This window comes from Pipra filicauda, unplaced genomic scaffold (assembly GCF_003945595.2).
Source record: "Pipra filicauda isolate LSUMZ 115617 unplaced genomic scaffold, ASM394559v2 scaffold11_size5308982_pilon, whole genome shotgun sequence".
In the NCBI taxonomy this organism is placed as follows: domain Eukaryota; kingdom Metazoa; phylum Chordata; class Aves; order Passeriformes; family Pipridae; genus Pipra; species Pipra filicauda.
The window spans coordinates 3,330,023-3,352,108 of record NW_024103652.1 but is presented as its reverse complement, the minus strand read 5'-3'; the positions used below and the strand labels follow the sequence as shown (position 1 = coordinate 3,352,108).

Sequence of the window (22,086 nt, the reverse complement as noted above, 5' to 3'; positions counted from 1 at the left end):
CTGCAACCGACTCCCCCTGGTCACAGAGAAGGACAAAGAGGATATGAAGATCCACAACCCATGGGACTGTGAGACGCTGGTACAGCTCCAGAAGAGAACCCTGTGGCCATCCTGCAGAGCCTGATAAGAAAAATATAATTTGGGATGATGTCTGGGCTTGCTGGGAAGCAGGACAGCTGGGGACAGGCTTCGCAAGGGGAAAGGATGGATGGATAAATGGGAACAGGAATAATTTTAGGCTCCTTCAAGAGGAAAAAACACTTTACCCACCAGATCCTCAGGCTCACACTCCTTAGCACTTACGTAATGGCCTGACTTGAAGACTTGGAAAAGCAGATTGTCAACAAGAAGTGATCCTTGCAGAAGGCTGCAGTGCTTGGGCAGAGCATGAAGATGTGGAGTAGCTATGTGGCATTGTTATTGCCAGGCTACTGTAAAGCATCTGTGTTCTTGTACTGCAAAATCCCCAGGGGGATGCGTGTATTTAAAACAATAAAAAGTCCTAAAATCTCACCAAAAAAGAACTTGAACAAAACCCCTGATGCAAAGCCAAGGGTTCAGCTATCACTGTTGCCTTGTTTCTCCCAACCAGCAGGTCTGGGATGATGGAGAATGACTGCATAGGCAGGCTGGGCTTTGAACAAGGACATGTGATACCTGGCCTTTCCCCAGAGTCATTGGGATAAGCCAGTCCCCGTGCAGCCCTAGTGGCCCCTGGCAAACTACTTTGCAGGAGAAAAACCTACAGTGGTTGCACCCTGAGAGCTTTTGCCTTCTCAGCATCTGCTGCTAAGTGATGGGGCAAGGAGAGCCAGGTGTAGCAGGCAGTGCAGGGGCATGCCTGCCTGGAGAAGAGAAGGCTCCTGGAAGACCTTATTGTGGTCTTTCATCACTTGAAGGAGACCTATAAGAAAAATGGGGACAGACTTTTTAGCAGGGCCTGTTGCAATAGGACAAGGGGTGATTGTTTTAAGATAAAAGAGTGTAGATTCAGAGTAGATACAAGGAAGAAAATTTTTACAATGAGGCTGGTGAAACACAGGGGCAGGTTGCCCAGACAGGTGGTGGATGTCCCATCCCTGGAAACATTCAAGGTCAGGTTGAAGATGAGCAACATCTTCAACATCAAGTTGAAGATGTCCCTGCCCATGGTAGGGACCTAGACTAGATGGCCTTTAAAATTCCCTTCCAACCCAAACTATTGTATGATGCCGTGAATCTATGATCCCCTATGATCATAGGACAGGGCTGTGTCTGTGTGGTCCTGTGAGGCTCATTAATGGCTCTTCAATAGATATCAGCCCTGCTGAGGGTATCTCACCTGGACTGGGGGCACCCCCTACTTCCAGTCATCCCAGGGCTGTGGAACTGGCCTGGAGACAGGCAGATCATACTCAACCCTGAGCTGGGGATGGATGGATGGATGGATGGATGGATGGATGGATGGATGGATGGATGGATGGATGGATGAAGCTTGGCACAAGGCTGAAAGCACTGTATTGCCTAATAGGGGACATGGGCTACTTTGCAGGGCAAAAGCTGCTTCCCTGCTAAGACTGGGTCTTGGCCATGATCAAGCCCTGGGCAGGGGGTACCATGGGCTGCTGGCCTCCCTCCTTGTCATTCTCAGGAAATACAAACTGGAGAGTCCTGCCCTGGTCTGGAAAATGCAGCACCTGCTGCAGCATCCTAGTAATAGCACATCTTAGGCCTTGCTGCCTCAGGAAGAAGCTCATAAAGTGCTTTTCATGGAGAAGAGCATGAGCCATGTGGGGTGGAGATGTCTATGTGGGAACCTAGGGCAATGGGTTCTGCACATGTGGCAGAGTGCAACACTGCGATTGAAGGCCGTCCTGTGCACAGAAATGTCTTATTTTGGGTTACTCTGTGGGACTTCACAGTAGAAACTGATTTTAGGCTTTTCCACTTGCTATGAATAAAGCACTATCAAAAGTTCTTCAGATGGATTTCTTCCTCCACGGTTTCTCTTTGGCTGAATCCAAACTTTACTTCCTGATCTTTTCTCCTCCTTTGGAAGTGTAGCTCCAAGTACCACCTCTGTCAGATCCTGGTACCAGCTGAAAGCACAGCACCATCCTCTCCAGCCCCAGCAGCTGCTGAACAGCATAGGATTGCTCAAAAATTAATTAATCCAAACTTGATTTCTCATAAAAAATGCTAAATTGTTGGTGCAGAGCCCAGAAAGTCTATGTAGGTTAGGTAAATATTCTCCCCATTATTTATTAAATGACTTTACAAAGAGCTAAATGCAGCCACAGAATCATTAGGGAAACTGGGCAGTAATTAACAGGCATGAGGGGGTACTGCTTCCTGCATAGGTCTCCTGAGGGAGGAGAACAAAGCAAACTCGGGGGTATCAGCCTCTTTCCTCCCAGGGCAGAGCAATTGAAATCAATTCCAGTTTAAAAACAGTGCAGGCACCAAATGGAGAAAGTAGCGAGTATGTCTTGGAGACCTTTGTAGCAGTTGAGAAGACAGCCCAAGTCTGGGCACCATCCCAAGGGGACTCAAAGTATTAGCTTACCATCAGGGCCAAATTCTCCCAGGCTTGGCTGCACACAAGCCAAGCAAAATATGTTAATTGATATTTCACTTGCTAAACACTCTCCCAGTTTGCAATGGAAGTAGTATGATCCATATATTTAAGAGAGGGCTTTTGGCTCAATTACCACCATGTGCATGCCCTTAGCTGTGCTTTTCACTGTCTCGTTTTCTGCCCTTAAAAAAATCCAAGCAACAAGACGAGCCCTGGTTTTAGGCAGAAACTTGCAAAATGCAACAAAACCTGGAGCTGTGGGGGGAACAGAAGAGTTGCCCAAAGCAGTATTTTCCAGTTTGTCTGTGTGCTCCCCTTTGAGTTGAAGACCATTCCAGTTGCTCAGGCACTATGATGGGACTGGCCATCCTGTATGCCATGAACGTGGCCTTCACCACGCAGGAGGACGTGCACCCTCTGCATAAGAAGATCTCCATTTTCATCATTGTGATGGATGGATGACCCCACTACCATGTCACCGAGGTGCCCACCCAGGCCTGGAATGCTGGTGTTGAGATATATGCCATGGACATCCAGCAGGTATACATGAATTCATTCCGGGCTGTGGCCTCACCACTGGTGGAGGGGCACGTCTTCCTGTTGGACTGCTTTGAGCTCAGCTAGCCGTTCAGGAATCAGTTCCAGGACAAGCTCTGTAGTGGGTGAGAGCTGCCTTTGTGGGGTGGCAAGGGTGGCCCTGGTGCCTGTCTCTCATCTGGGCTAAAAGATGACCTTCAGATGGGTGTTTGGGGTCAGGGAAGGAACCTCCCCAGTGGGGAGGTACTGAGGCAGGTGGTCTTTCCTCCTACTCACCTTTCCTGGCGTGACATAAGGGAAGTTTTGCAAGCATGTGCTTTTCTTCACCCATGCCTGGTAGCTCTGCACCAAACCAAGATGTGATGGTAGCAGTGATGGGAATGTTCAAGAGCAGAAAATGTGGAGCTGGTTTCCCTGGGTGTGATGGGGCTGGGGGACATATCCCAGAGCCATATATACATTTCAATGTGGCTCTAGCAGGCTATCCTCCTATGCAGTCACATACTGGGCATCCACTGCATGTGTGTTTGAGTTTAATAGATTCTTGGCCACATGGTGCTGCCCAGGAGCATCTGGCTGGTCCTGGCTGTGAGCCAGGAGGCTGGTTTGCACTGTGGCTGTGCTGGCACAAGTTGGGACTTATCTGTCCCCCACCATGCTGGTGGATTTTGCTGGAGACCTGGCACTTGTCAGACAAGGGATCAGTAAAAGTATTATTTTAATTACCGGGTTGGAACCAACTCTGTGTGTGCGTGGGGAAGGGCGCACAGAACTCATATGGCAGCCTCAGAACTCACATGGAGCAGCTGTCAATCAAAAGGGCAGCCTGGGAGCCCACCCACACCACTCCCCCTGGAACTCCTAACCCAGCCTCTGACTGGCTATATCACCCATTGCTCCCACCCAGGATGCACTGAGTGGTCAGTGAGCCAGATGTCCCACTGGGGAAGGGTGGCCATTGTGGCCAAAGCACATAAATACAGGAGTACAGTGGTTCCATCTTGCCTTTTCTCTCAAGAGCTGCTGTTGCTGTTTTTCTCTTAATCTTTTTTCTTCATATCTTTTCTCTTTCTTTACTCCTTTTTCTTCTCTTAATTTCTTTTTTTTCTTTACTCTTTTTATACTTAATATTTTGGGTAACTTAAAGCCAGGGGGTTGGATTCTGCCTCGTGTACTAGGGTGGTGGTTTGGGGAATGGTCTACTTGGTTGTGTGTCATACCTTTTAAGCATTTGCCAAAATCCTTATTTCCTCCTGAAATTAAAAGTATCTCCTGGGAAAACGTGTCAGCATTCTCTCTTTAGGTTATATAACTATCTGAAGCTATATAAGAACCAAAGGCTCTGCAAAAGTTAGGTGGGCAAAATTTTGAAGTCTTAAATATATTTTTAAAAGTAATGTTCCCAGTTAAGCTTCTGGCTTCAGGACTTTAGTGTTACAGCACTGCAGCAGGTCGCCAAGACCTTACTTACCTGCTTCAGCATCTGTTGAAGGGCAGAAGGCAGCAGCCAGCCTCTTTCAGACAGCATTTCCTTGCCAGGGGCTGCACTAGTGCCATGGTGAGGGGAGTCTCAGCTTGCTGGGTCTGGGGTGTCCAGGTTTGACCAGGTATTGCTTCCCAGGGCCCTGGTGTGCTCCTGCACTTGATGCTTTTGCCTCCAATGCTCTGCCTGTTGCCTGCCTGCCCTGCTGCCCAGTTCCCTCTGGCTCTGAAGGCTTCTGGCAACACAGACATGCAAACCTGGCTCGTGCAGCATGTTCTGGCTGATCTCAAGCTTATCCTTACTCAGCTCAAGTTATCAACAGTATCAATTAATACTGAGTGTTGATTCAGTGCTTGGGTAGATCAGAAATCTGAGGTGGTTCAGAAACCTTCCCCGTGCATTGTCCGTGTCTACACTGGAAATCAGTGGATGAGTGTTAGAGCTGGCAGGGCTGGGACTGTGTGGGTTGTCCTGGTGGCTTTGACTGCAGTGATGGGGCATGTGCCAGAACCAAAGTCCCCATGTGGCCAACTTCTCTAATGCCTACTCTGTCTGGCTAGGGTTGGACATGTGTGTGGAGCAAGAGCATGTCTGCCAGCACAGCTGCATCAGCATCCCTGGCCCCTTCTACTGCAAATGCAACCTGGGCTACAGGCTCAGTGTGGGTGGAAAGAACCTATTCCTGTAAAAACCCTTTTTAAATCCTAAATCTTGTAGGGGGCTTGTAGTTACAAGTCTCATGGAGGGAAGCTGAAATGCAGCAGAGGACCTGGTGAGGCCAGCAGCCGCCTGGGTGCTCTGTTCACTGGGCTGCTGCCTCCCAAGTCTGTAATGACTGCAGACATTCTGCATTGCTAAATGCTGGCCAGTCACATGGTCCTTACAGTGCTTTTTGCATTATCCCCGTTCTGTCTGAGGCTACCGTGGTCTGGGCTGGTGAGCACTCCTGCAGGCTATTGCAGCATATGACCCTCACCCACATTATCTGTAAACTGCTTTGCTACCCAGAGTCTGCCCATGGCAGTGAACAGAGACCCAGGAGCATTCTCATTCTCAGTGCCACCCCTGGGCTGCTGTGTGACTTTGGGCTGCTTTTCCCAAAGCAGCCTGCCTGCCCCTTCATAGCCTTAGGGTGACATGTTAGTGTAGAGACAGGTGACAAAACTGGACACCACAAACTGCAGGTATGGGCCCAATACCAGTGAGTTTGCACATCCTGTAATTCAGGAAATTATTGACATTAATGATATTGCTTGTCAGGTTTAGCGGGGTGCCCAGAGTTGAGCAGGTGGGGACACTGAGCGACCTTAGCTGGAAGAACGAATCTTGCAGATCAAACTTAAGCTGCAAGAAAGCACCATATCATGGCTGTTGCTTGTCCACTATACAAGACTACAGCTTGAATGCCATTCAGATGTTCACTTGCAGTCTTAAATCACACTTGCAATGGAGAAACCCGCACAGTGGTAGCCATCTACCTTGTCTTTCCTGAGTACCTGTGCTCTGCAAGCAGCTGGTCAACACTTTCTTTCATGGTTCTGGTTGCACATTGAAAGAAATTATCTCTGCCAGTATTAAGCTGAGATTGCTGTACAAGACTTCTCAGCGATGTCTCTGAGGAATATGAAATTTTCCTGTTAGAAATGTCTCAGGATATAAAGTAACATCCTCTTGTAAAATATTTAGTATGACTCCTGGACAGAAAGTAGTACCAAAGCCATTCAAAGCTTTTATTTTTATTCTTTGCGGTAATTAATTGCACATATCATAGCCTACACTTGTCTTTTCAAGTATCAGAAGAAAGATTATGAGAAAGGTTCAATAAATCAAACATGGAAGTGTTGCCACCAAGTGGTACAAGCTGTATTAGGCAATGGCTCATAATTTATAGATCACAGTGTTGTATCTGAGATGTCCTGATGTATTTATAAAAAGATTCCTTTTTGCTTTGTTTAGCTTTCTTTTTCTTGTGATTCATTTTACCTCCCATGATGTTAAATGATCATGCTAGCACCTGTCTCCAGGGAGTCATGGAATCTATGACATGCACTTTCAGCTTCTTCTGGAGCTGCAGACAGTAGAGAGGCAAATATGAAGGGTCTTCTGGATGTATGGGACCTTGTCTTGTTAGGATGTGCCATATCCCTCCCTCCTCAGTCTCAGGTGTGAGCGGAGAGAGTGGCCAGGCAGTGGAATGTGTCCCACAGGCCCTGAAGACTGCCTGAGGAGTGTCCCAGCCCCCCCCGACATTTCTAGTGCAGGCCCTCCTGAGGGATTTGGACACTTTTGAAATCATCTGCAAATTTATATGTTGGTGGTTTGGTTTTTTTAACGGCACATACTGTGCTAAGGTGTTTTGTTTTTCAGTCAAAGTAGTAAGTATGCTGTATTTTAGCCATATGTTTTTCTTTACTATGAAGGAGCTTAATAATGCCCTTTTCTTCACTGTTGTTTAGAAACCTTAGAGTATATATATCGAAAAAATTGTGGAGAAGAGGTTGAGGTGCCTCTTAGTTATTTATATTGTGAGGCACATATTATTCTTGAGAGCTGTCTCTCTGGGGACATGGCTCTCCAGAGCTGGTTGGGGCTCAAGGCAGTAGAAGGCATTCTGGGAAGGACGTGGAGACTTATGCACGCACACACACACACACAGATCCCACCCTTGGGCAAGCATATCTAAATTGCAGCATGTGCTGGGAATGTAGAGGGTCTGCAGGTCTCACACCCTTCTGCCTCCCATGCAGTGTGGCTGTCAGTACCAGCAAGCCCACCAGCTGAACGGTCCTTTTCCACTGCGGGGGGGAAAGATGAGGATGGTGCAGGAATCTGGAGAACTGAAAGTCATGGTGGGCCCTCAGACAGATGGTGGTGGCAGTGGAGTGCTGGGTTGGCTGCTTGGATAAGCTGAACATATGGAAGAGGAGCCCAACAGGAAAGATTTAGGTCAAAAAGATGCTTTTTCAAAGCTGACGTATTTTCTCAGCTTTTTTCTCAACAACCTCTCCCTTTCTCTCTGTCTTTGGACAACTGTCTTGTGTTTCTCAGAATGTAAGCCTAAAGTACACCTCTTTTTTTTTTTTTTATAGCATTGTCAATGTTGCCACCATTATCTTCAGACCAAGCAAATGATAGCAAAAGGCAGAATCAGTCACCAAGCTCCTTTTATCCTAGGTTCAGTCTCCTGAAATTACAGTAGAAGAGTTAAATTAATGCAGCTGATCTCCTGAAAGGAACCACTAGAAGGGAATTGGTAAGTATATGTGTTAGTGAAACCTGACAGGAGAAAAGATCTGCAAAAATCTTGCTGCATAATTTCCAAAGCCCTTACAAGTGTGTGTGAATATATTTAAATTTTATTTTTTGACATTATAAAGAGAAAGAAAATAAATGCAAAGGGTGACATTAACCTGAATAACACCTAGCATTGCTAGCCAGAGGGAAAAGAATAAAATTAGGATATCAAATCTAAATTAAAATATTAAAAATCTAAATTTAAAATATGTCTTATCAGGAGCAGGGGAACTTGCCTATAATGGCTTATGTTTCAGTCTGTTATACAGAGTAAGTTCAACTTGACCATTTATGAATAGTTAATTATTTTCCAATATGATGACTGCTCTTTAGACATCACATTTGCATATGATTCTTCCACTTGTTATTTTTACTACTGCTCCTTTAAAAAATAATTAACACAGATAAATCAAGCAGACAGATTAATATAATAAATTCACTAGCAGATGAAGTAATTGTTTTCAAAATGATTGTAGCAAAATTAGGTTTTTCTTTTTCTGCAGGGTTTTGCAGATGGAAGAGGCCAAATATTTAGACATGGTTTGTACATGGGTATATCTGTTGTATATCTGCATATCTGTCCCACCTGCATTTGTAAAGAGAATATATACTTTCCCCCCCTCTATTAACTGAAGAAATAAAAACAAAAATAGAAACTGTCATAAGACCATGTAAAAATGAAACACAAAGGAGTTACTGGACAACTATGACTTCAACTATAATTCTGTCCATCAACAAAGAATAGTTTTGAGCAAGGTATTTGATAACTATTTAGAACCATCTTATTTTTATTGAAATTTTATAAAATCCAGGAAGCTTTCTAGTCGTTTCTACTTTTGCTTATGGTACAGTGCCTGTACCAAAGTTGTTAAATCTCTAGTGAATACTGTTCTATATCTTGTTGGACAAAATAGAATCAAAATAAAGGAAAACCAAAATGCCCAAATATATTTGGTTGAGCAGAGTGTGTACATTTTGGTGATTGAAATAGAAGGCCAAATATTATAGGGCTATAATGAAGTGAGAACAAATTTTGACACAAATTAAACTTAACCCAAATTAAAATGGCCATGAACAATAGGCAAACAACTAGCAGCAAATACTGCTTTTTTCCAAGGCAATAGGTGGCAGATATGGCATGCAGCATGCCATGGGCTAGGATCGTTATCTTCTGGATTGTTTGGAAGCAGGTGCACACAATCCGTTGGGGATGAGGGGGTGAATGATTGTGTTTGTCACTGCTGACTTGCATGGTGACTGAATTAGGTAAATAGTCTTCCGGGCTAACCTCTTCAGGTGTCTGGAGATCAAAGAATGAGAATAATTTAGGTTGGAAAAGACCTCTAAGGTCATCGAGTCCAACCATTAACTCAGCACCACTGTGTTCATCACTAAACCATGTTCCTAAGTGACACTCCTACGTGTCTCAACACCTCTGGATCACAATCCATATCTTGCCTGGCTTGAATCACTTCTGGTAGTGCCGGCTGCTCCCACTGATGAGGCCATGCAGGTACACAGTGAGGGTGCCCACATCATCAGATGGAGCAACTCTGCAATAATGCACAGCTTCAAGTCCTGGTCTATCACTGCCTGTGGTTTGCTTGTCTTACAGAACTGCAAGTGGGGATTAAACCTTTGTAATGACCTCTGAGGAGCAGCAAAGAGAAACAGTTTCTGGCCCTGAACGTTTCACTTTATTTATTTGTTTTGCAGCTGTTTTTGAAAGAAGGGGAAAAATTATCATGGGGCATTAAAGGTGAAATATCTAAATTTCCCTCTTTTTGGTGTGTAAAAAGAGGCTTTAGCATTTAAATAACTGAGCTATATGGATAATCTACTTTGAACTTTAAATTAGTTTAAAATATAATAAAGGATTATAAAATAATTGTTGTATTAGAATTACAGGGCATGAACATCAGCACAAAGAGACGTTTCCAGACACTACTCATGCACACCCAGTGAACACATGCATTGGAGAACCCCTTTTCCACACATGCGTTTTCACCACTGTGGCACTTTCCCCAGGCGCATTCCTGGGGTGGCACACAGCAGGAGAGGATGCTGTCACATGGAGTTGTTGCTAGTTTTTGAAAATATCTCAAGCACTTGTACTTGGAGGAAGAAAAGACTGACAACCTTACATTCCCGAGCTTTTTTTTTTTTTTAATTCTTCCATATTAATTTTTTAAAGAAACATTCCATTTTGAAGTCCCCTATCCAGATTTTTCTTTTTCTTGCTTTCTCCACTATCTCTCTGTGTCATAATGTAAGAAACATCTTCAGGGTTTGCTACTAATTAACTGTGGCCTGTTTAATGGCGTCACTGGGCTGTTTCTCCAGCAATAGCTTCTGGCACGAGCCGACCTTGTAATTTTCCAGACACAGTGTTTCCTCAGTTTGTGTGGAAAAACCCAGGAAAACAAAACAGCACCTGCAAAGAACAAATATAACTGCAGTTCACTGTAGCCTTTCAGTACAGAGCCGTGAAAACCTTACTAAACCATCCATAAGCCTCCACTAGGTACTGAGGCCTTTCCACTAACAATTTATCATTGCTATCATAGCTGTCTTTCATCCTTCCTGTTCACCTCCCTGCTAACCCATGTCTATGCATTGCAGGGCTGGTAGGGACTCAGAAAGGCTGGGGCTTTTATTTGAGCATTTTCAGCTGCTCATCTGTCACAGAAAGAAGGAACCTTGTAATGGACCACAGGTGTACTTACCACAGTAGGGTTGGGCTTTGAAACACTTGTGCTGAAGAAGTAGTATTGATTTCAGTGGGGTTGTGCCAGGGAATAACAGCTCTGCAATAAATAGAGGTGTTTTGCTTTTCTCTGGGACCATATGGGTCAAGTTTTATCCTGAACAAGAAAAGGACAGTCTGAGTGCAGACCTGTTTTGTTTCAATTGGGGAGGAGGAGATGATTGTGCCAGGGCATGACCAGGTAGCACTTTTTCCTCCTTGCCCCATCCCCAAGGAACCTCACAATTGCACAATATCTCACTAGCTTCAACCAGGCACTATGGCCAAGGAGGTGGTGGAAGGAGAGTGGTCATGTAATGAAGATTTTGCTTCTCCCCACTCTCTGCCCACCCTCTGGGGCAGTGGGGCCCAGGTTGCTGGCACCTCGTATGGTTCATATATATAACCTTTCATTTCGTCTCTGGGAGCCATTGATGAGTTGTAACCAGAACACAGTACTCACCTGTAGTCAGGGGCACAACATATATGCCAGCCCTACAAGGGATGCGATGAGACTCTGGTCTATGTAGCATGTGAGGAGACAAAGGCTACTGTATAGAGATAAAGTAGATGTAGATGAAACGATTAAATGTAGATTAAATGCAGAAAAATTAGTATGTAAATAATCAGGAGAAATCTTTGTTTAAAGGACAAATGAGGGGCAAAGGTGCTGGACTGGGCAGTGGAATGGGGGACATTGATGTCGCCTACACGTATGACTCTCTATGTTTTACCTCAGACATAATTTTGGATTACAAAGACTATAAATAGAGCATCCAGAGCAGAAAAGTACAGGAAGGAAGAGGAAACCTCTAATAAATTATATCTTCAAAGGATCTGAGTAGAGGGAGTAAAACAAAAGGAAAGTTTAAAAGAAGCTTGTACTGAATATTATAAATTCACATGAGAAAAAAGGTCTTCTCTCAGTGTGGGAAGGCACAAGAGTTTCAGTACTTTGTGCTTAAGTAGGGAAAAGGTCAAGACTGCTTTTGCCATGTTGTGATTAAAAAATCATGTTGTTAAAATTGTATTAAATGGAACTCCTGATTTCTTGCAGCCATGGATTTAAGAGCAATTGCTTCTCATTTAGCTTGTCCAAAGGTCTATCTGCCAAGAACCTGGCATTACAGTAAACAAAAAATATTGTTTAACTTATAACAAATACAGCAATCTCATCTCAAATGCCTACAGTTGTGAGTTGTGGACAGACCAGGGACACTAGGCCTGATTTTGTGTGGGGGAGACTGGGAAATGTTTTGGATACCAGTATGATTTGTCTTGTGGTGAGTTGTTGCGGCAATCCAGATTCCCCGTGCAGGATGCAAATGGCAAAGCAAAGCAAAGTTTTTGTGCTGGGGACTGGGGGTGTCCTGCAGAGAGGTTCCCAACCAACCCAAGGATTCCTCTGCAGGTAGGTGCTGTTGGTGGCCCTTTGCACATGGTCTGTGAAAGCTGCTTGCCTGTTGGTTTTGCTGGGGGGCTGTGGAGAAAGGGACCTGGATTTGAATGGAAGGTGCCATAGCATAAAGACAAAATTGTGTTTTCCAGCATCCAGCCCCAGCGCTTCAAAACTCTCCTGTTTCCCTTTCTAGTAAACAGGAAGTAAAGAAGACATGCAATATAAAATCACATGCACAGAAAGGATCATGCAGTTTTTACAGTCAAATTTGAGGATGAATTAGTTTTTGAGATACTGCCTGTTTAAGGATTATATTGTTAATAACCTAAATTTGACACACATTTTCCCCCCCTTTAGCCACTACCTGCAAAGCCTCTCTGAAAATTATCTCTTATGAAGCGGTGTCATTAATGGCTTCCTGTGAGGTTTCTTTTGGAAGTGGCAGAAAGGTAAATAAAAATGAATTAATACAACATTTTGGGTTTGTAGGCAAAATATGCAAATATCTTACTGACAAAGCTTTAGTAGCATTAAAGGCTTTCAGATCCTATCCTCAGAGGCTCTGCTTGTGGAATCAGAAGCCTTTAGGCAACCTTTAACTTAGTTTATGTGTAATACACACACACATACACACGCTCTCTTTCCCTAATGTCCTCTTGGACCAGTTCCCTCTGGTGCAGTTTCCAGCTTCACAGTTCATGAATTTTATTTGCAATCGATAAATAAACCTATTATCAAGTTTTGTATTCTCATCATATATTGTCATTTCTCATAAACCATTTCACTGTATAAGGCAGCTTCACTGAGCACGTGCCACTCACCTTTATGGCTCAGCAGAGGGCTGTCAGGTATATGATGGGATGTGTATGAAGATCTAATAAGATTTCAGATCTAACGAATGCTTATGAATAAGACTGCAACAATTCATCATTTTTATCGTTATTATTAATATTATCTTACTGTGTTGAGTTAGTGGTCAGCATTTTCGTGCTCTTTGAGCCCTGGTCTGTGACATGTTCTTATACTATGCAGCAGAGGATTGCCTTGCAATTCTCCAGACCCACCCGTATCATCAAAGAAAATGTTATTTCTGACATATAACATCACAGCATTTCTCAGCCATTTTAGACAACTAACGAAAAGCTTTTTGCATGCCCCTTACAAGGATGTCAAGTTCCCACTGTAGCAAATTATCAGTGACGAACCCCTCCTAATAGCTCATGCAGATTTCTTTAGGCAGCATTAGTTTAGGCATGGTGTGGTGATCAGGCCCTTGGACAGTTACTGATTTGTGCCTTGGATTTTATCTATCAGCCACACAGCGTATTAAAAGCTGGTGTCATATGTAGTTATCAAAAGATAGTATTACAAGGTCAACTGACAAATAATATTCTAAAATGAAGACTCCAATTTGCCTACTTTGCTAACCTCTGACAGTGTGTAATCTTGTACACAAATGAAAAAATTATTCTATCAGTGACCAAAAAGGGAAGAAGCAAGCAGAGAGGGTCAAGGAAGTTGGAAGCAGGCATTCACAGTTAAGTGCACTTCCATAAGCACAGGAAAATCAGCAGTACTTGGGACTTATCCTAGTAACACTATCATCACTACTGTGAGATAGTAGAAGTGATACTATTACTACAGTACACCACCATTACTACTAATGCTAAAAAAAATGCTACTGCTAACAGCAGCATCATCATTACTCAGCAGTACTACTAAATAGTATCACTACACACTTGCAAAGGTCTAGGATATCGTGGTTTAATTTAGTTTGAAACAAATCTCCTCTTGTCTGCACTGGAACATGAATGTTAGTAATGGAAATAAATGCATGTCTAAGTGGCAAAGTCTGTGTCTCATTGCAGCACCATGAAGCCAAAGTGTTGCATATTTTGAGGTGATGCACACCATGCCATTAAACCAATGGAAGAGTTTTTGAACTTTCTATTCTTTTTTTGAGCATGGTACTAAGCCAGTGATGAAGTTAATATTTGTGAGGTTTGGGAAAATTTCTTTCAGGGTGTGATTTCTGGTCCTATGAATTTTAATATTATAAGCAACTTGATTATAATTTAGATGGCCCCAAGAATATTTAGAAATTTTGTGCTGTGCCCAAACCCACCCAAGACAGTATATCCCTGACACTGGCAGCCAGGAATGATGTACAGAAGGGGCAGCATGCAGAATATGATGGCTGACCGCAAGGCAGGACTGTGGTGGAGTTCTTTGTCCTGTGCTGGGCTGCTGTGACTACCACTCAGTGCTCAAGCTGTCTGGATGGTGTAAGTCCCTGCTTATCATGGGGAATCAGATCAGTTTTGAACTGATCATGTTTGAGCCATGATCATGAAGCAGAGAAGGCAAATATCCTACAGACACTTAATGATGAAGTTAAAGGATATCTCCTATTTCAAATGTCAGTTCCCACTCTCTCCTCTCATGGATGTTTTCTCTGAAGTGCACTGCTGAGTCCTGTAAGTAGAAGTCATCTGCTGCAGGAGAACGTGGAGCCAACACAATAATGAAAAGATACTTTTGATCCTTTACAAAATGTCACTATTTGCTCACAAAATTGTGCTGGAAATCATAATCAAAACCTTATAGTCATGATAAATGATTTTGCTGCTGTTTTCGGTTCTCATTTTTGGTTCACTTTTTATTGTTCCTAATTTGGCTAAGATTTAAATCTACAAATTGCACACATATAGAACAGACTTCTTACTAGTGTCAGCAAGGTCAGTGTTTCAACAGGGTATTACCATCAGAAGGGACAGTGACTATCATCTGACCTGTCACCCATGACCAGATTTGTACAGAAAAGTATTGAATACAATTTCTGCTTGAAGGGTATGTTACATAATTTGCTGTCTGATGGAACTTTCTATGGTGTACGCTTACTCAATAGCTGATTCTTTAGAGGTGTTAGGTTGTTAGGATTGTATGTGTAACTTTATATGATACATTTGATATTAAACCATGTTTCTTTAACTGTGGGACTCAATGTAGCTGTGATATATCTTATGCCAATGGCAAGACTACATGTTTTAGCTGCAGATACTAGCAATGTGAGAACTCTAGCAAATAGGTTTGCCTTTTTTTTTTTTTGTTTTTCTGCTTTTCTATTTGCCTAAGAAATACATGATTATCTTAGTTTCTCTTTACTTTCTCTTCAGAACTCTTTCATCATAAAGCATGTGAGCAATCTTTTCTTCCAACCAGGGAAGACATGCTCCAACTATTTCTTTATACCCTTATAACCCTTAAGTTATGCTTCTCTCTTTTGACCTACTGTTTCTGCAAGTTATTTTTCTGAGCATGTCTGTACTGGCTGTTACACGGTCAAGGCCTTGAATGCATGCCAAACTGTTTGGGGGGCCTCTTTCCTATGTTTCAGTGGATGTTTGCCAGAATATGTAAGTCTGCAGCAGCACTGACTGTGCTGAACTCTTCCAGAACAACATCTCTTCCACCATACACGGACTACTACATTTCTGATTTGAAGACACAAGGGTACCATGTGTGTGTACATTGGATATAAGCAATAAGCCTTCACAGGGTGTAGATTAGAAGGCTCACTTTGGCCTTCTGCCTCATAGCACACCCAAGGTGCACAAAGGTTGGTTTCCCAAGGGATGCCTTTGACTTCCTCTGGATCTCAGTGTGCTTGATGCATATGTTGTCAAAGAAGCTCAAGACAGACTGTTGGGATTGACTGGCCCTCTATTCCCAAATTAAAGAGACCTCTATTGTGCTTACAGCATTGAGGGAGATATTTCCAGTCACTGAGGCAGAAAAGCTGGCAAAACATACTTAATTTATACCTAAACTGCTGCCAGTATTCACTGCTGAGATCCTCTTTCCTCATCCTGCTTGTGCAGGCTGCCATTTTCATACCTCAGCAAGCAAGCAAGGTAACATGGTGCATGATTCTATGGTGTACCTTGCAGTCCCTGAGCCCACCTCTTGCGGAGGAAAAAGTTGCTTCTCTGGCATCAGTCAGTACTGACATGTACTCAGAGCAGGCACATGTTTCATGGGAAGCAAGATGCCAAATATCTTAATGGAATATTGGGAAAATTGTTGCAGCTGACATAGCACACGTGCTCTCCAGCACCTTAGCCAAGGTGGGAGATTCTCTTGGCTTTGTAGAGGAAACAAATGCCAATGCTGTCTTTTGACATACACATTAGGCAATGCAGACACAGCTCTTCTCAGAATTTGTGAGACAACATTCTGTTGAAAATTAGGTTTTGGAATGTCTTTGTGATTTTGACTTAATCATAAATGAGTAAAGGCAGAACCCAGATCTCATCCTCAGCGATCACATTCACTTCTGTAATTAAAACAAGCTAGGCAAATGCAGATAAAAGGTTTTATTCTATTCAGAGGAGTTCTGGTTGAGACTTTGGGGAGGGATCTGGCCACTAATAAGTTACGGCAAACCATCAGACCTGGTACTGCTAACTTTAGTGTATCAGTGATTCCCATCTCTCATCTCCACACAAAGCAACTTTAGGTTGCATTTATGTAGCAGGCCCCCTTGGAGTCTGTGTCCTGATTTAATATCAATCTAATATAGATTGGTTAGAGGTAGTCAGCATGGATTACAAAAAGGAGGTCAGGCTTAACAATCTTGATTCATTTCTCTGAGGAAGTGACAATGAAAGTGGACAGTGATAAAGAAGGAGACATAATTTACTTGGACTTGAAAAGGCTCTCAATACAGTGCCACATAGCAGATTAATTTGTAAGGTTAGCAAGTATGGGACGATACTAAAATACTCAATTGGATATAAAATTGGCTTGGTAACAAGGCCCAGGGAGTGGCAGTAATGGTTATAGATCACACTGGGAAAATGTTATACATCCTAGGGTGTGTGTTTGAAGACATTCTGAAGATAACAAGGATGGGCAAAGCCAAAAACAAACATGGTGGAAAAAAGAGAAGAAATACAGAAAATATGAAGGCTACAGTCTCATGGGAAGCAAATGATCATGCCAACATGTGTGCTGGTTTCAGCTGGGGTAGAGTTAATTTCCTTCACAGTACTGAGTTTTGGATTTGTACTGAACAGGGGGTTGATAATACAGAGTTGTCTTTGTTGTTGCTGAGCAGGGCTTACACAGACCCAAGGCCATTTCTGCTTTTTGTACTGCCACTCTGGCAAGGAAGTTGGGGGGGCGTGGGAGGCTGGGACATGACACAGCTGGGACAAGTGACCCAAACTGACCAAAAGGATATTCCATACCATCTGACATCCTGCTCAGTATATAAAGTGAGGGGAAGAAAGAGGAAGGGGATTGACTGTGTTTGTCTTCCCAAGTCACTGTTATGCGTGACAGGGCCCTTCTCTCTTGGAGATAGTTGAACACCTGTATGCCCATTGGAAGCAGTGAATTAATTCCTTGTTTTGCTTTACTTGTGTGCGTGACTTTTGCTTTCCCTGTCTGTATCTCAACCTATGAATTTTCCAGCTTTTATCCCTCTGATTCTCTCCCTGATCCTGCTGGCAGAGCAGAGAGCGAGTGGCTGCATGGGACTTGGTTGTCAGCTGGGGTGAAACCACAATAACACGCAATTGGAAATTTCAGGTAATGTCCAATGAAGAAAATTGCCTAGGAACTGAAGGGGCCTAACCAGGCTCATGAGCCGCAGGTCTTTCAACAGAAGCAAAAGTATACAGAGCGGCAAGGATTCTTCCTTTTAAGCAAGAAAGAGGGCAAAAATTACAGTTTATTCCAAGTGCCAATGAGCAATAAGTGGGAGGCCTGTTCTTAGAAACCAATCTTACCCTGAAAAGTCAAAGATCCCTGGGTCCTTGCTATGAGGATGAATCGTAGCATTTAGTTTGTATTTTCAGCTCAAAATAAATCTTTAGAGAATTCTAGTTCTTTCTATTTGCTATAATCTAAGGAAACTGGACTTCCAGACCTGAAATAATTTTTTGTCACTGTCCTGCAAGATGCTATCTTACATGCTGTAATAAAGCAGAGAACTGGCTAGAAGAAAAAAATGTTAAGAGACCTCAGAGATTCACAGTACTGAGCAGAAATGGTTTCAGTCAGTACTCACCTCCTTAAAATGTGAACATTCCCATCTCTTGGATGATATTCAGAGAGGGTTTGGGAAAGCTGTACTGGTGATTCTGGTGCTGCCATCAGGTAGCACTGCTGGCAGTTCAAGAAAATACAAGCTTTGATAACCAGCAGAGTTTCCTCCTTGGAGTCCTTTTGTTTCATATTAAAGATCCAGGCAGCCAGGCCCACTCCCACAGAGCATGGGTGAGAAGGCAGTTTTTACAGTCCTACCTGTGCCTTTGACTCACTCCCACCATGTTTTAAAGATAGGAATCTGTGGAAGGATCAGACCACGCAGCTTGGAAAAACTGGGAAAGATTTTTTAATGAAACAAAAAAGAGCTGCTCTCTTGGCCTGTGACTGGTGTGGTAGAGGATTAGAAAGGAAGCTTGATGTAACAATTAGCCGCAGACTCATTTGTCTGTGGTTCATGCTATAGGCTCTGCTTTGTTATTTGATTATGAATATTGGATCAAAACTTTGGTCCTGAAGCCATTAAAGTCATTAGTCAAGTTCTCATTAATTTGAGCTGGACCAAGACTGGACCTTTTGTGGCTATTCAGAGGACATAGACAAACCTGTACATCAATCAAGGATATAGACTCATTCTGCTGGGGTCATATGGTTAATACATCCTGTTCCTGTCATTTCCGCTATAAATCTGTGAATGCTTTTAAAGCAAGAGGAAAACCTGATTCCTTTCCTTTTGCCAGAAAACATTATGTTCACTTTTATTACAAACAAGACAAGGAGTCCTTTTTCTCATGAAAACTCGTAACGGGAAAGGTAATCTCAATATTTTCCATGTCTCTAGAGTCAGTGAAAGGTAATTTGAGATGAAGTGCCAGACAATAAAGTCTCCTGTCTGCAAAGCATGCAAGCATTCTCCCACTGAGTTCCCATAAGCCTTTATTGGGTCCTGACGATCATTTTGCTTAAGCATTAAGTCAGTACTTATTGTGCTGTTGGTGTCTACTAAAAATGCCTTATTTTCTGCATTGCATCTAATCTACACAGCTCCTAGAAAATGGGAAAAAATTTATAACTTCCTACACATGTAATCAAACTCATAATTATTGATTTAATTTGCATGGCTTTGGACTTGAGTCACTAAGCTAGATTTTACTTCTGAGTATGATATTTCTAGAAATGTGATTATTTATATGAAATAATTCAGAACTACTCTGTTTTTTTTTTTTTTTTTTTTTTTTTTTTTTTTTTCCAAAAGAACCACCTCACAGTGATTATGGGAATAAAAACTGTTCTTCCACTCTCTCCAGAGTGGAGGGCTAGAGCACCTTTCCTATGAAGACAGGCTGAGAGAGTTAGGGTCGTTCAACATGGAGAAGAGAAGGCTTTAGGAACAAATTTTATCAGTCTTTCAGTACAATAAGGGGGCTTTTAAAAAGGAGGGAGAGGGACTTTTTACATGGGCAGATAATGAAGGACAAGGGGCAATGGTTTTAAACTGAAAGAGAGTAGGTTTAGATTAGATGTGAGGAAGAAATTCTTTACTTAGAGGGTGGTGAAGCAGTGGAATAGGTTGCTCAAAGAAGTTATGGATGCCCCGTCCCTTCAAGTGTTCAGGCTGGGCCCCTGAGCAACTTGATCTAGTGTGTGGCACCCCTGCCCATGGCAGGGAGGTTGGAATTAGATGACATTTAAGGTTCCCTCCAATCCAAACTACTCTATGATTCTACGATTTGCTGAAAAAAGTGTGGATGTGATTTATTTTATGAAAACATCTTCCAGCACTCACTTATGAAAAGATGAAGGAATAGGTGAAAGAGGGGAAGAAAGGACCTTTATTATGCATACATACATAGGTACCACCCTGCCCAGTTTGAAAACTCAACTGGCTTTCAGAGGTAGTAGATCTGAGTGTCTGTGTGCATGCATGTGCATGTTTTATAAATGGTTTGATCTTACCTGAGCATCTGTGGCTCTGGTGATATCCCATTTGTTCACACTTCTGTAGGCTCTTTGGTAAACTCACTGGATAGATGACAGTTCATTAATTTAGTTGACAATGCACATCAAGTCTTTCCACCCTCCGCCCCCAGCCCTAAAATGAAAATAAAGAAATTACAATGGTAAGAAGGGAAAATACTATGCAAATAACTCTGAAAGCATTGACACATTTAAACTAATGCAGTTCCTAGAATCATAACAATAAATGTGCTGTCAGGGGCATCAAAGTTACTCCAGTGACAGACCACCTTGCAAGAGCACCAGTGCAAGCTGTCAGAGTACTTACCTAAGTACTCCTGAAATATTCTTCTTTCACTATAACCTTTCAGAGTCATGAGGCTTCGAAAGAGCCCTTTTCCCCTTGCAACCCTTTAGGTAGCTTTTAAATACCTGCATATATCACCTTGCAAAACAAGCAGTTCAGGAACAAACTTTCTAGAGATGGCAGGTACTGAGATCAGGTTTTTTAGGAAATGTTCTTTGATGAAATGACTTGACAAAGTTTCCCCAACTTCCTCCATGGAAAACAGTTTTTTGTCAAATATTACCAAGATAGCAGCTAAGTCTACCCCCAGGAACCCTTTTCAAAGGGCTCAACCCTTTCAAGCAGTTGTTTTTGTTTAATAAAGCTGCTGCAGATAATAATTTACAATATCCATTCTCAGACATTAACTAGTGCAGTAACATCACTATGAAAACCTACCACAAAATGGCTTTCCATAATTTTCTTTAATGCACAAAGTTCCTCATTCAACTGCAAGTCTTAGAGCAGTCTATCCCTTTTAACCATCAACTCCATGCTCTCATGCATGGAGGCAGTGTGGTTAAGATTTAAAAAGCCTTTATAACAGCTCAGAAATGCCTCTCTCAAGCCCTTTCTTGGAATTAGTGGCTTTAGTTAATATTGGTTAACACTATTTGGAACAGGCATGTTATTCTTCCATTAATCTTTATTCTGGTCATTCTTCCAATCTCCATTTAAATTCAGTTTTCTTCTCGGTTGGCATCCGTACCCTTAGCTACCTCATAAACAAGATGCATTGCCAACTGGAACATGCAGGCAGAGCTGAAAGCAGCATCGCTAACCTCTGCTCCTTTCTACCCACTGGAAGTTGGAGACGTAGCAAACTCAGTGCTTGGAGCCTGGGAAGTAGGAATCCTGAACTGCTTGGAAGTTCAAAGAGCCAGACTTCAGGCTATTAAGGGACTGGACTGGCTCACTGAGCTATAACTGTGCATACATTTCTCTCTCTTTTTTTTTTTTTTTTAATTTAATCAGCCCAGCCAACCGGATTTATATGCTCTTATTTCAGCTGAGTGTATCTTTCACTGAAAAGAGATGTGCTGAAAACTGTGAATAGACAGTTTTACTCAGCATTAATAAGGCAACCAGAGTCTGACCCAGAATGATTAGCCTAGTAGTGTTACTTTCTAAGTGGAGGTAGAGAGGAGAAAAGATTTAGACACTCAGAGATGCTTAGGGATTTTGACTATAGGCAGCACTGCCTTGATTGCGTCAAATTTGAGTTCTTAGAGACTGCATACTCAGCAATAACAAAATCTTTTTCACAGGTCGGGGAGGCACTGTAAAGAAAGGCCATGAATGAAGGAGAAATGTAGAGACCATGTAAGCCATGGGTGAGAAGGCTCCCACTCCCCTCATCTCCCACCACCCAGCCCCTCCTCCATGCATGCAGCAGCCACCACCAGAGTCGGCACAGAGCGATGGGTACCTGGGGTGGCATCTCCTGTACCATAGCTTCTCCCTGCTTTTCACTGCAGAGACTAAAACCACTTGCCTCAGGCATTTTTTTTTTCAGAATTTATGCAGGTCGTTCCCTTTTTAGCCACTCTATATGGATATCTGTGTAATCAAAACTGGTTTTGACTTTTTTTTTCCCCCCTTCATTTGTGGGGTCAAGGCTTTTTGCCTTATCAGTTCTGCACTGGTAAATGTTTCTGTCCTCAGTAAGTAAGGCAGAATGTTTAGCCACACGACACCAACAACTTACAAGTTG

The 22,086-nt window shown here is 42.7% G+C and overlaps 1 long non-coding RNA gene across 1 annotated transcript; it reads right to left on the bottom strand.

Annotated features, from left to right (window-relative positions):
* Positions 1–9,927: 9,927 nt before the first annotated feature.
* LOC120324314 lies at positions 9,928–20,838 on the bottom strand. Its single transcript, XR_005565530.1, has 3 exons — positions 20,772–20,838; positions 20,027–20,162; positions 9,928–10,305 (listed from the first exon to the last, which is right to left on the bottom strand). It is a non-coding gene; the product is annotated as an uncharacterized LOC120324314 (long non-coding RNA).
* Positions 20,839–22,086: the final 1,248 nt, after the last annotated feature.